The sequence below is a fragment of the Tamandua tetradactyla genome, chromosome 10, assembly GCF_023851605.1.
Source record: "Tamandua tetradactyla isolate mTamTet1 chromosome 10, mTamTet1.pri, whole genome shotgun sequence".
Lineage (NCBI taxonomy): Eukaryota > Metazoa > Chordata > Mammalia > Pilosa > Myrmecophagidae > Tamandua > Tamandua tetradactyla.
In genome coordinates, this window is record NC_135336.1 from 99,490,316 (window position 1) to 99,503,631 (window position 13,316).

Genomic DNA, 13,316 nt, shown 5'->3' on the forward strand with positions numbered 1-13,316 from the left:
CTTGTCTGGTTCAAGGACCCCTCCCCCTCCCAATCTTGAGTTCAGAGAGGGAAAGTTGTGGTGGCAAGTTTGGAGAGTGACGGATGTTGCCATCTAAATATATTCAGTTTCTGAGTTTTGAGATCGCAGTTCCTGAGAGTTTGGATATAGAGAAATAGTCTAATTTTTTTTTTTTTTTTTGCAGGGGCAGGCACCAGAATTGAACCCTGGTCTCCAGCATGGCAGGCAAGAACTCTACCTGCTGAGCCACCATAGCCCACACGAAATAGCCTAAATTTTTTATCTGAATTAATTCAAGTTCAGGATTTCAGACAGACAGATTCTGGATAGCAAGGAATGCCTGCATCTGAATTGGTTAAGATACTGGTTCTGCTGCGGTTACAGAAGGTAAGTGACGGAGTTTCTCAGTTAATTCTTTGAGTGTGGACGGTCCAGGGCTGATGTGGTGAGGACATGGACTTGAGAGCCAGAATTGGCTGCCCAAGGGACAAGAGGGGGACCCTGGCCCCCAACAGTGAGGGTTACCCCAAGAATATTTGACCCTCCGGTGCTTCCTTGTTACTCATGCCAGGTCACAAAGGAGGATCCTACTGGCCTCTTATCTCGAAGCTATCAGAGAAGTCTGGGGCAAGAAATGGGGGCTGTGGAGCTGGGCATGCTACAAGTGAGGGGCCATAGGCCGGAGGGGCAGAGCCTTCCTGGAACTGATGGCTGAGGCCACAGCTGGAACCTACAGGAAGGCCAGGGGCCTGAGCTGTACTGGGTATGTGATGCAGGTGTTCTTCTAATTTATTAACGTCTGTGCTGCATTTCTTATTTCCTTCCTTTTTTGTTTTCTTTGTGTTTTTTTTTTTTGTTGTTGTTGTTCTTTTTCTAATTTCCCAAGTTGAGCATTTAGGTCATTATATGTTTTCAGTCTTTCCTCTTGTCTAATTTAAGCTTTAAGGGTTTTAAATCTCTTTGAGAAACATTTATCTGCGTCTCTCATGATTTTAGACATAGACTTTTAATCTGGCTATTTAAAATATTTTCTAATTTCGGTATAGTTTCTCCTTACCCAGTTAGAAATGTATTTACTGAAATGTACTTATGAAATATGTTATTCTCCCTAAGTTATCATTTGTGCTAATTGCTCACTTAATTGCATTGCAGACAAAGAAAGTTTTTTGAGACTTGCCCTGTATTCTAGTTTACTAGCTGCTGGAATGCAATATATAGAAATGGAATGGCTTTTAAAAAGGGGACTTTAATAAGTTGCCAGTTTACAGTCCTAAGGCTGTGAAATTGTCCAAATTAAAACAAGTCTAGGATGCATGGGTAATTCAGTGGCTACAATGCTCACCTTTCATGCGGGAGACCTGGGTTCGATTCCCGGACCATGCACCACCCCCCAAAAAAATTAAAACAAGTCTATAGAAACGTCCAATCTAAGGCATCCAGGGAAAGATACCTTGGTTTAAGAAATCTGATAATATTCAGGGTTTCTCTCTTGGCTGGAAGGGCATATGGCAAAGTCTGCTAGCTTTCTCTTCCAGCTTCTTGTTTCATGAAGCTCCCCCAGGGGCGTTCTCCTCATCTCCAAAGGTCGCTGACTGTTGGGCTCTGTGGTTCTCTCGGCCTCGTGGCTTTGCTCAGCTCTGCTGTGCCTTTCTTACGGCTCTAAAATGTTTCCTCTTTTAAAGGATTCCGGTCAAGGGCCACCTGGAGTGGGTGGAGTCACATCTCTCCTTACTCAGAGGTTAACACCCTCACTCAGGGGGGTCACATCTCCGTGGGAACAATACAATGCTCCCAGCCGATGACACTGAATGAGGAGTAAAGGGCATGGCTTTTCTGGGATCCACCACGGATTCAGACCAGCACACTCCACATCCCAGATATAGAAAAATTTTTGTAAATATTCTTTCTGTGCCTGAAAAATAACTGGTCACCTCTTGGAACCCACCTGTGACCCTATCAGTTTGGGGTGTTTGGGGTCCAACTTCCTAATACCAGCATCTGCACTCCTGTGCCTGAAGCTTTTCTGGAAATGTAAAATCGGGGCAGCTGGAAGTGGCTGGGAGGGCTTTACCTACACTGGGGACTGGAGAAAGGGGCTCCCTACAGCTGCCACGTGGCCTTGGAGTGTCCTGTGCAGGAAGCCTTTGTCACTGTGTACCGAAACTCTTGAGTTCTGCAATGTTCTTGCCTTTAATGTTATTTTTTTATATGAATCTATCTTCCTTGGTTGATGTTTTCCTGTTATTTAGACATGATCCTGCTTTGACAACCATTAACAAACGTGTTTTTATCTTTTGCTCTTTTTTGAATAATTAGGATGGTTCTTGGTGTTTCCATTAGGGAAGTACCCGCCCACTGCCCTACCCCGCCAAAGATCCTTCCATCTTTCCTTCCTTCCTTCCTTCCTTCCTTCCATCCTTCCATCTTTCCTTCCATCCTTCCTTCCTTCCTTCTTTCCTTCCACTGCCTGTTTTCTACTCAATAATTTTTGCTTTTACCTATATTAATTCACTCTTTCTACTTTCTGTCAGATGTTAAAGGGGTTTTTTTTGGGAAGTGTTTTATTTTTATTTCATTTATTCTTCATTTCCAAGATTTCTAACTGGCTCTCTTTAAAAAAAATGTGTTTATGTCGTTGTTCTATATATTTGTAAAATGTAATTAATTTTTTCCATTTGTCTCTGCCAGAATGTTCTATGGGGTCAATTCTACCTGTGGTGAACTCGGGTTGTAAATGTGGGTTTTGAGTGGCCCCTCCCACGCTGGGGTTCTTGGCTTGAGAACTCAGTTTGCAGGCTCCTGCAGGGAGAACACCTGTTCATTCTTCTCCGGAGCTCCGACCCGCAGACCCCTAGTTCTATGGGTGCTGCCCCTGCCCACTGATGCCCACACCCGCACTTACCCCAGGCTGCCATGGGTCTCTCCCGGGGAGTGGGGACTGCTGGCCAGCAGACCTCTCAGGCTCTAGCCATGGAGCTGTCCCTCTGTCACCACCCTGGGCTCCCACTGCCTCATCCCAGAAGCCAGGTGGACGGTGACAGCTTTCCTCAGCTCAGCTCCCCAACAGCGTGGCCCGGCCTGGTCCCTGGCTTGGGACAGCGACACTGCCTCCTCTTCCCCACGTCCCCCCACCCTGACCTTCGGGCTCATCCACACCCGGCTGTTGAGAGCTTCAAGGCTGCTTTGGCGATGGTTTTCTCTTTTTTGATTTTGTGTTTGGGGCAGCAGGGGGCATCAAAGCATGATGTTCTGGCACCATGTTGCCTGGAAATGCCCGTATCCCTTGAAGCTGAAGGGATGGTCACAAATTAAGTGGACAACTGCAAAACCTTGTATAGACTATTATGAAACTGCTTGGCAAATAATCTATTCAGAGCTAATGATTTGTCTATTGGAAGTAGTGAAAATGTGTGTGTGTCTCCAAAAGAAAAGGGGAACTCTCTGAGTTAACATGTCAGGGACCCACTAGAAAATTGGGCCTATGATTTTTTAAAACAAACACCTTAAGGGTGGAAGTTGGGGAAATAGTTATTTAAAACCACGAACAAATTCTGTGCCCAGCAATGAAGAATTCCTTGGGCAGACTGTTTCATGTCCTGGCCAAGCTCCTGTTTATAATGGAAGGACACTTGGCCAGTGTGGGCAGGAAAAGGACAGGTAGCCCAGCTGCTGGGGACTGAAATCCAGGGGTGTGCCAGAGCTGCCTTCTACGGTCAAGCTAGAACAAATCAATAAGCACAGCCGTTCTTCAAAGCTATGTTATTCATAGACCAAGTATACACACAAGCCTGATCACATCCTAGCTATTTTACTGCATTTTATTGTTATCTCTGTCCTTGAGGTCACTGCTGCCTGTCATGCTGTGGGTGGGCACACAGTCACCGTGGGTTACTGCACGTGGCTCCCTGGGCCTGCTTGCAGTGAATTCACATCAGTAGCTTGAAACCAGCCAGCGGTGGGAGCATTTACACCAGAGCAATTGGCACACACTGCAGGCCTGGGGCGGTACTCACCCACCTCCGTCCCAATCCAGTTGCGAAGTGTTTCTGGGCCGACACTGCTGAAAGCGGTGGCTCTCTCGTTGGAAGGTGAGGGTCTCAGGGGAGCGAAACAGCCTTTCAAAGACCAGCCCAAACTGTTTCAAAGAGCAGAGGAAAAATTGGAATAATTGATGTAAAGGAAAACTGGTTTGCCCATTTCTTAGAAACCAGCTGCACTGGTAAGAAATAAGCCAGGGCTCATAGAGAAGGAATCCAGAATCAGTGACCTACTTCAGAGCCACGCTGGGAGGAAAGTGATGCTTAGGCTGACTGAGAAATCAACCAGAAAAAAAAAAGAAAAAAACCCAGAGTTGCCTGGTTTAGCAAAATTCGGTGTTCATAGACCGGGGAATGACTGAAGAAATTGTGGCCATTCCATTCAATGGAAGATCATGTGGCTAATAAAATAAGGGTTAGATGTCTATACATGGCCATGAAGTTTTCAAATTAGGTGGAAAGATAGGGTGGTTAATACAGCTCCACGTTTATTTAAAATAAAATAAAGCTACTTTGTATGCGTTTTGCACACAGGCATGAATGCTGCTGCTTTCTGGTCGCAGAGAACTCTCTGGAAGGCTGGGCACCGAGCTGTTAGCACTGGTTACCTCAGTATTACATGCTGGGGGGGAAGGGTGGCTATAAAACTTTTGCTCCTACATCTTAATTTTTGTCACAACACGCATGTACGATTTATCCTATTTTTAAAGAGAGACCTTCCTCTTCCTTCCTCTCTGAACAATCTGGTCCGAAAGTCGTCGGGTGGGGCTGAGCCCTGACGGGGTGAGGGTCCGGGGAGGGCAGTGCCGGGGCCTGTGCTGGACTAAAGGTCACCGCGGGGGCCCAGCAGGGCGTCTGAGCCCAGCGCCTGGGGAGGGGTCTGCCTGTGGGGGCAGCTGGCGCAGGGTCGAGGGCACCCCGAGGGACAGCGGTGTGGATGCGGCCCCTCCCTGCGTCCAGGACGCTCTCTTTCCCTCATTTCCTCAGGCTTGGCCTCAGGCTGGGAAAGGACGCCAGCGCAGGCTCGGATTCCAGCCAGACTAATAAAGAAAGCTGCTCGAAGGTCCCTATAAAGAGCCTGTGGGTCTGGATATCCACCTCCCCCAGCTGCTGTTGGCCTGGACAAGCCGCTGATCCTTTGGGCCCAGTGGCCTCATCTGTAAAATGGGGGCGATTGTGGGGTGACCAGTTGGTCCTGATGTTAGAACTGAAATTCCCATGTCCTGGAACCCCCTCCGTCCCGCGCAGACAGGGCAGCTCGTCACCCTAAACAACACCCACCCTGCTGGGTGGTCCTAAGGGAAAGAACACGAGGTCCCTAACCGGCCCAGGTGCCGAGCTCGCGGCAGACATGCACTTAGGGTAAGTGTGGCTCCATTGCAGCTTGTCGCAGTGGGGACAGCTTGCAGACGTCTTCTCCTTGGGGGAATGTGCGAAGCCCAGGTTTATACTTCACTTAAGGTAAGGCCAGTGGCAGGCTGGAGGAGGGCTGGCCCCCGCCCGGGCAGTCCCTCCTGCCGCCTCCAAGGAGCACCCGCTAACTCCACCGCCACGCGGCCCTGGGCCAGCTCCCCGGGGGCAGGTGGGGAGGGCGCCCCCCAAGCCCCTGGGGCAGCTCTTTTGCCTGCACGGGTGGAGAAAGGCTGCAGGAGCGTCAGCAACCGCCAGGCCAAACGAGAGGCCAGGGCATTTTTTGCCTTTCCATCATGCAGGCCAGGGGCGGAGAGGCTCGCCCAGGCCGGGCGGAGCTGGCTCCTTGGGGCTCGGCCAACCTGCCAGCGGGGGAGCGCTGACTCAGCCCGGGGGTCCAGCAGAGGGAAAGCAGGAAGCTGCTTCCGAGAGGACCTGGCTGCAGGCATGCATTTATTTTAAAATTCATTCTTTCAAAAATATGTCCTAAGTGTGGTTGCTTTGGCTCACTGATGCTAATAGGAGCTCTCTATGGGCTTTGTTTGTTTTTGCTTGAAAAGCATGAACGTTTCACAGTGGATTTAGGGGGACAGCTGACTGGGCCAGGCGGGGAAGGGCACACACAGCCATGGGCCCTCTGAGACTCCGAGGCTCATAGCCCTGCGTCTCAGCTCTGGCCCAAGCTGTGCGTGGAGGACTGTCAGGAACACGAAGTCCTCCCTAGGACCTGCTCACTACCCCGGAATCCCCACTGCTCCCGAGAGCTCTGAGCACCTGTCTCCACCACAGGAATGACTCACAGCCAGTGTTGGCACACTTCCACCTGAAGTTGTAGGGTGCAGTGCTGATGAGAAACATTCCAAAACGGCAATGACAAAATATTAACAGATAAGCCATCTCTTAAACTGACATTAGAATTCAATCTACGAGATATTATCTGACTTCCCCGGATACATCAATATACAACTTTCGAGGGACATCAAAACGGTGAAATAAAGTTATAGTAAAAATTCAAGGGTGATACCTGGTGGCTGTACATGCACTATATAAGCTAAGTTTTGTGGACCCGAAAGTAAAATGCGATTTTTCAATACTATTGACTCCAGCTATCCAAAATGGCCTAATTTTATGTACAGAAAAATGTGACCATTTTCCCCAGAAAATGGTCACATTTTCCTGACACCTACACCCATCGTTTTGTGTGTGTGTGTGGCAGGGGCAGTGCATGGTCCAGGAATCGGACCTAAGTCTCCCACGTGGAAGGCGAGCATTCTGCCACTGAACCACCCGTGCACTCACACCCAACGTTTTAATATAGAACATTTTAATTTTAAAATGTATGTGCCCATTGCTTTTCAGCCTTTTGGCTAAGATCAAGTGTAAAATGTATGTGCGCAGCTGTAGAATCTTTGACAAATAATAATCCTATCATGGATATCTGAAAACACCCCAGGTGTCTGCTTGCTTACAACAATACGTCTCTTCCTGGAGAATTCCAAATTCTAAAAAGATGGCCGGTAATGACTTCCCCAGGTGGAACGGGGCCAAGATTGGCCACTGCTGCCCACCGTCCTGCCCCCTTCCCCGGACCGCATCGTTGATCGATGGGACTCTGGGTGCTGCTGAGTCTGGACCTGGCAGGACCTGTATCGAGGCAAATGGCAGCTGCTCCGAGGGCCCATGGGCCGGAGTGTCACTGCCCTCCTCCTGGCAAATCCTTCACCCCACCTGCAGAGCGCTGGGCCAGCTCTGCCTGCGTTCCCCTCTCCAGCCTGGGCTCTGGTAGGAGATGGGAAGCTCTCAGAGCTAAGGGCAGACCCGGCCTGCAGAAATGACCGTCCTAACTTACATCCTTCAGCCCGGGACGCAGCTCTTCCTTCCTGCTGCTTCTTGGTTCTGAGGCTGTCCCAATAGCCATGAGGACACTGAGCCCCCAGGCCCCAGCCGGGCCCCAGGAGCTTCCCATGTTGGTGTCCCTGAAGATTGGGCTGGGGCTGCCGGAGCCTTTGTGCCGGGGGGGACCAGGGCATGTCCACCTCGTGGATGTCGGAGTCTGGGCTTGGGCTGCTGGGGACACATGCAGCGCTGTGGCTCACGCGGCAGCACTCCATCTGCTGCGTTCCCCTATTCGGTGCCACAAAGAATAACAGGAAGGCAGTTTATCTACAAACGAAACAAAAACGGGCTTTTATGGGCCGGCCTGGGAACTTCACCCCTGTGCTCTGGGAAAATGCAGACGAATTCTAAGCACCAAGGCTTGGAAGTGCAGGCTGGCCCTGGGCGAAGGTGGTGGAGGGGTGTGGGTGGGGGGCGGGGGCTGCGGCCACAGGCGAGCAGCTGATGTCTCCGGACGCCCCCGCCCCCTAACCTTTAACCCACGAGTGGGGCCCGAGCTGGGTGCGAGGACTGGGTGCTGTGCCCCCAGCAAACTAAATGTCCTTCCTCCTGTGCTCTACCAGAATTTCACAGAAAGGTTTTGATACTCACATTTTTTAAAGTTCGGACTTCTGTGAGTCCAAAGGACAAAACCTGTTGGAAGTTACTGCCTCGACCAGGGTACTTTACATTCAGGGTACAGTTTGGCATTTAAAGCACCTACCCAGGGGCTGGGGGTTTGGTCCCTCAGATGCTTTGGTGGTCCCCCCTGGCAAAGGTGTCCCCGTCCTCACCCCCAGGGCCTGTGGATAGGTCACCTTTCCTGGGAAAGAGGGCTTTGCAGACGTGAGGATGTGTAGGCCCCTAAGAAAGGGAGCCCACACTGCGCTGTCCAGCTGGGCCTGCAGCTTTCACAGGGGCCGCATTAGAGGGAGGCAGGAGGTTAAAGCCAGAACGGGGCTGCACCAACCGATGCAGAAGGTCAGGGTCGGGAGGAGACGATGCCTGTGGCTTTGGAGAGGGAGGGTGGGGCCAGAAGCCAAGGAATGCAGGTGGTCTTCAGAGGGTAGAAAAGGTGGGGACTCTGCCCTGGAGCTTCCAGAAGGAACTACAGCCGGGGTAGCACCTTGATTTTAAGACTTCTGCCCCCAGAACTGCAAGAGAATAAATTTGTTTTACTTCAGGCCACTAAGTTTGCAGTAATTTGCTATAGCATCAAGGAAACTATTGTTTCCCTCTAGTTCTGCTGCCCTTTGAATAGCACTCCGTATTGCCCTGACCAAATTTTCCTATATACTCATCAGTCCAGGTTCTCACAGAATCCACAAGTTAGATGGTGAGATGGTTTGAAGCTGTATGTACCCCAGAAAATAAAATGTTCTTAAAGCTAATGCCTTCCTGTGGGTGCAGACTTAAAACAGGTGGGAACTTTTGATCAGATTATTTCAGTTGAGGCTGCCCCAGGTGGATCCTAATTTTCCTACTGGAGTCCTTCATAAGAGAGGAGATTCAGAGAAGCTGAGAGAGAAGGACACAGAAGTGCAGGAAGAAAGCCACAGATGGGGTAGCCAGAAGCTGGAAGCAACGAGACCTGGGAGAGAGAGACCCGCAGATGCCCCGTGTGCTGGCCTTGTGGCAGAGGAGCCCCAGATCGCTGGCAGCCAGTCTCTGGGGAGAAAGCATTGTCTTTTGATGCCTTGATCTGCACATTTTCATGACCTCAGAACCGTAAGCGTGTAAGTTAATACGTTCCCAGTGCTAAAAGCCAGCCCATTTGTGGTATATTGTGTCTCACCAGCTTGAGCAAACGAAAGCAGACAGTCTCTGTGGCCCAGTTCACAGGCCATTCCATGCGCCACATGCCCATGACCAGTCCCCATGGCTCAGCTCAGCGTCTCACCCTCAGAATCCATTTCAGTGGACGGAGGCCCCACACCTGTCACACCGGCCAGGCTGTGCTGACCAGGGCAGAGGCAGCCGCCTGGGGGGTGGGGAGCTCACGTAGACCCCAGCCACCCAACCTTGCTGACCTCCAAGTCCTCTTGACCTCAGGGAGGTGCTGGATGTCTTGGCTCTTCCTCTTGGCCCCACGTGGGACCTGGACTGTCTTCCAGCTGGGCACGTGTGCGCTGTGGCGGCGTCCTCCCGATTTGTATCAAACTGCAGCCTCCTACCTATCCTTCCCAATCTCAGCCACGCGAGATGTTCGCCTGTGGTTTCCCACATCCTGAGATTATTCAGGAGACCATGGAGGCTACGGAGAGCTGCAGATGGCAGGTGGGGAAGCCCCAGGACTCCTTCCCATGGCAGGGGCCACAGCACCCGGACTTGATTTTGCCCCCCCATGTTATAGAAAGTGTGTGTGTGTGTGTGTGTGCTTAAATCTGTTACTTTGAATCTTTAGCATGATGGATGCTTATACACGCATGTCTGGAATTATACTCTGTATGCATGTTTTGATTCTACTTGTTCTTATTGCTTCTGCAATATGACTTATGAAAAATAAAAAGTAATATAGTTCTACACAAGTTCGTGAACCTGTAAATGCACTGTTTTCTTTTCTTTTTTTTTTTTTTCGGTTTGCAATGTGACACATGTGAAGGAATGCAGACATCACATGTAGAAAGGATGGGTGGCCAGTCAGGAAATTAAACATCCACGCTCCATGTCCTGCAGAGTCTACTCTCTCCCACCCTCTCCATTTCTTTTGCTTCATCTGTTAGCTGACTTCAGAGTCTGTAAAGTCATCCAGTGCATTGTCCCCTGTCTTTGGGGTGTTTTCTCTAATGCACACATTAGCTCTTGTCCCTATAAAACATTATTCAATTGAACATGTTCATGTGCCAGCCAGCTCTGTGCCCCTGTGCTCTAGCCTCTGTACCTCTGCAAACCATAGTCCCTTTTTAGACTGTGGCACACTTTCTTTTTAAAAAATGTTTAAAATTTATTTTTGTAATAGAGAACACTTGCTTGTGGTACAAAACTCAAAAGGTACAAGAAAGATTACAGTGAAAAGTAAGTCTTCATCCTTGAGCTCCACTCCCAGCCTTCCAAATTCCCTCCCCAGAGAAAACCTCTCTCATTAGTGTGCTAGTTTGAAAGGAAGTATGCCTCCTAGAAAAGTCATGTTTTAATCAAAATATCATTTTGTAAAGGTAGAATAATCTCTATTCAATACTGTATGTTTGAAACTGTAATCAGATCATCTCCCTGGATGATGTGATTTAGTCAAGAGTGGTTGTTAAACTAGATTAGGGGACAATATGTCTCCACCCATTTGGGTGGGTCTTGATTGGTTTATTGGAGTCCTAAAAAAGAGGTAACATTTTGGAGGGAGAGATTCAGAGAGAGCAGAGAATGCTGCAGCACCACGTAGCAGAAAGTCCACCAGCCAGACACCTTTGGAGATGAAGAAGGAAAACGCCTCCCGGGGAGCTTCATGAAACTGGAAGCCAGGAGACAAAGCTAGCAGATGATGCCGTGTCCACCATGTGCACTTCCAGCCGAGAGAGAAGCCCTGACTGTGTTCGCCATGTGCCTTCTCACTTGAGAGAGAAACCTGAGCTTCATCAGCCTTCTTGAACCAAGGTATCTTTGCCTGGATGGATGTCTTTGATGGGACATTTCTATAGACTTGTTTTAATTGGGACATTTTCTCGGCCTTAGAACTGTAAACTAGCAACTCATTAAATTCCCCTTTTTAAAAGCCATTCCTTTCTAGTATATTGCATTCTGGCAGCTAGCAAACTAGAACAATTAGTTTTTTTTTTTAATTTAGAGAAGTTGTGGGTTTCAGAACAAACACGCATACAATACAGGCTTCCCGACCACCACCCTTTTTTTAACCCTTGCACTTGTGTTGGTGAAAGCACAGTTTTATAATTCTATTAACTGTATAATGGGTTAACTTAGGGCTCACTGTGTTATGCAGGCCCATGGGATTTTTTTGTTTTGTTTTGGGCATGGGCAGGCTCCAGGAATCGAACCTAGGTCTCTGGCTTGGCAGGTGAGAACTCTGCCTGCTGAGCCACCAAATTGCACTGCCTAGCCCTATGGATTTTTAAATTTTTTATTCTAGAACCATATGCTAGGAGCCACATGCAGAGATATGTGTCAGTGCTGTTCACAGGGCCGGCACACGAAGTTTGTCCACAGCTTCCAGGAGAACTGAGTCATGTCCAGGTGGGCTCGCCCTCGTGCATGCATTGCCCAGCTCGCTTGTGCAAGGAGAACTGCCAGGAACATCCAGCGGAGGAAAGGATGGGGCAAGCCATGGCAGGGCCGACGGGACAAATCAGTGGCACCCCTGGACCCTGTCTAGGGTCTCCTGCCATCCCCTCCCCACTCGCTTCTCTCTTTTCCTCCCCTTTCCCGATTTAAGGAACCCGTCGTGCACATCAATTCCTTGGTGGCAAATTGTGGCCCTCCTGCTGTAAAGAACTCATGGTCCCCACTCCCGTGGCCTCCTGTGGCCAAGGACACCAGTTCCCTTGCTTCCTCCCTTGTTTTCCTATTTCCAGCCCCCTTCCCTTTCTTTAATAACGCCTTCCTGATTTCGATCTCTGGAGGTGGGACAGAGTCTGAGTGGGGTCCTTCTCACTTTGTCAACAAAAAGTAAATGTGGGTCTAGCCAGGGTCAAATTCCTAAAATCCAGCAGGCTCCTTCTCTGGCACTCCTTATATATAGAGAAAAGGTAGAATCACCAAATTGCAAGCTCTCTCCTTACCAGCTTCAGCCCATTTCTTCTCCCCCAGTGGCATGTACAATTTTCCTGTTGTCTACTGGGCCTCCTCCCTGGCCATTGCCCAGAATATTCAAGAATGTAGACTGCCGGAAGACTAGGAAAACTAACCCAGCAGTTTGAAAAAGACTGGTTGGAGGACATGGTTGTTCTATGGTAAAACAGTAATCATCATTATCTGTTATTTCTCATTTACCCAAACTCTTTATATTTGGAGGACCATGTTTGTTCCATGGCTTGAACCCTGGCAGGTCAGCAGAGTGATGTCCCCTCACCCCCACAAGACATCTTTTTAAATGGCAGACCTCTTTCCACAACACACAGTGACAAAGGCACATAGGCCTGAGAGAGGTGACAGCTGTCAGCTCATCTCAGATGCCAAGAGAAGGTTCTGGAAGGCAGGGGCAGAGAGGCTCAGGACATCTGAGACAGCAGTGAAAGGGTGGGTGACTGGCGCGGCCACCAGAGGAGGGTCAAAGAGAGGCAAGCAATGGAGCAGCCCCTGCCCGTCCTGTCGTGGCCACGCCTGTTCTCTCAGCAGACCCCGGCCACCAGCTGCCACCTCCTGCTTTATGTGGCGCCTTGCAGTTTTTCAAAGCCTGGTCACCTCTGGCATATCAAGAAAAATCCCAGGACACTTTTTTGAAGAGCAAGAAGGCAGTTGACTCGGGGTCACTATTTACTTCTCTTTCCTTACCCCATGGTTTTTGAGGTGAAAACCCTCACGCTTCCTCCTTGTGGGCCTGGGCCACATGCATCTGTGCCTGATGGTAACCTACAGCCAGGGGACAGCCGCCCCGGGTTCCGGACAGCTGCGCAATCCACCAACAGATCCAATTAGGGAAGAAGGGGGGCTCCTTCCAGCAGGGGTGCCAAGCTGGGGGGGCATGAGTGGTGGGGGCTGATGAAGGGTTGAGAGGGAGATGGGCCACCCTGTGCCACCTCCCGGGGGTGGTCGTCAGCAGGCTGCCCACCGAGCCCACCTGCTTCTGGATCCCAGCCCCGGAGCCCCAGTTCAGTGGGTCTGGGTGGGGTGGAGGCCTCAGGGGTCTCTAGCCCTCGGGTCTACAGATGATCCAGCTGGGCAGCCTGGCGTCCGGAGCTCCTTGCTGCAAAGGGGCAGGAGACCTGCAGGATGGGAGCATGGGGCTGGAGTCGATGAGAGGTGAGAGAAAGGGGCCGGTGAGTCTGCCGCCGGCTCAGACTGTAGACCCCACGGCAGCAGGAGGAGTGCAGAAGTGCTGCCAGCTTC

General features: G+C 50.2%; 1 protein-coding gene across 1 annotated transcript in view; it reads left to right on the forward strand.

Annotated features, from left to right (window-relative positions):
- The first annotated feature begins 298 nt into the window (after positions 1-298).
- The window catches only part of ABCG1 (ATP binding cassette subfamily G member 1), a 104,430-nt gene continuing 91,412 nt past the window's right edge, over positions 299-13,316 (forward strand). The window contains exons 1-2 of the mRNA XM_077118973.1: positions 299-387; positions 572-763. The gene's annotated coding sequence lies outside the window, so the exon portion shown is untranslated. The remainder of the gene's footprint in view (positions 388-571; positions 764-13,316) is intronic.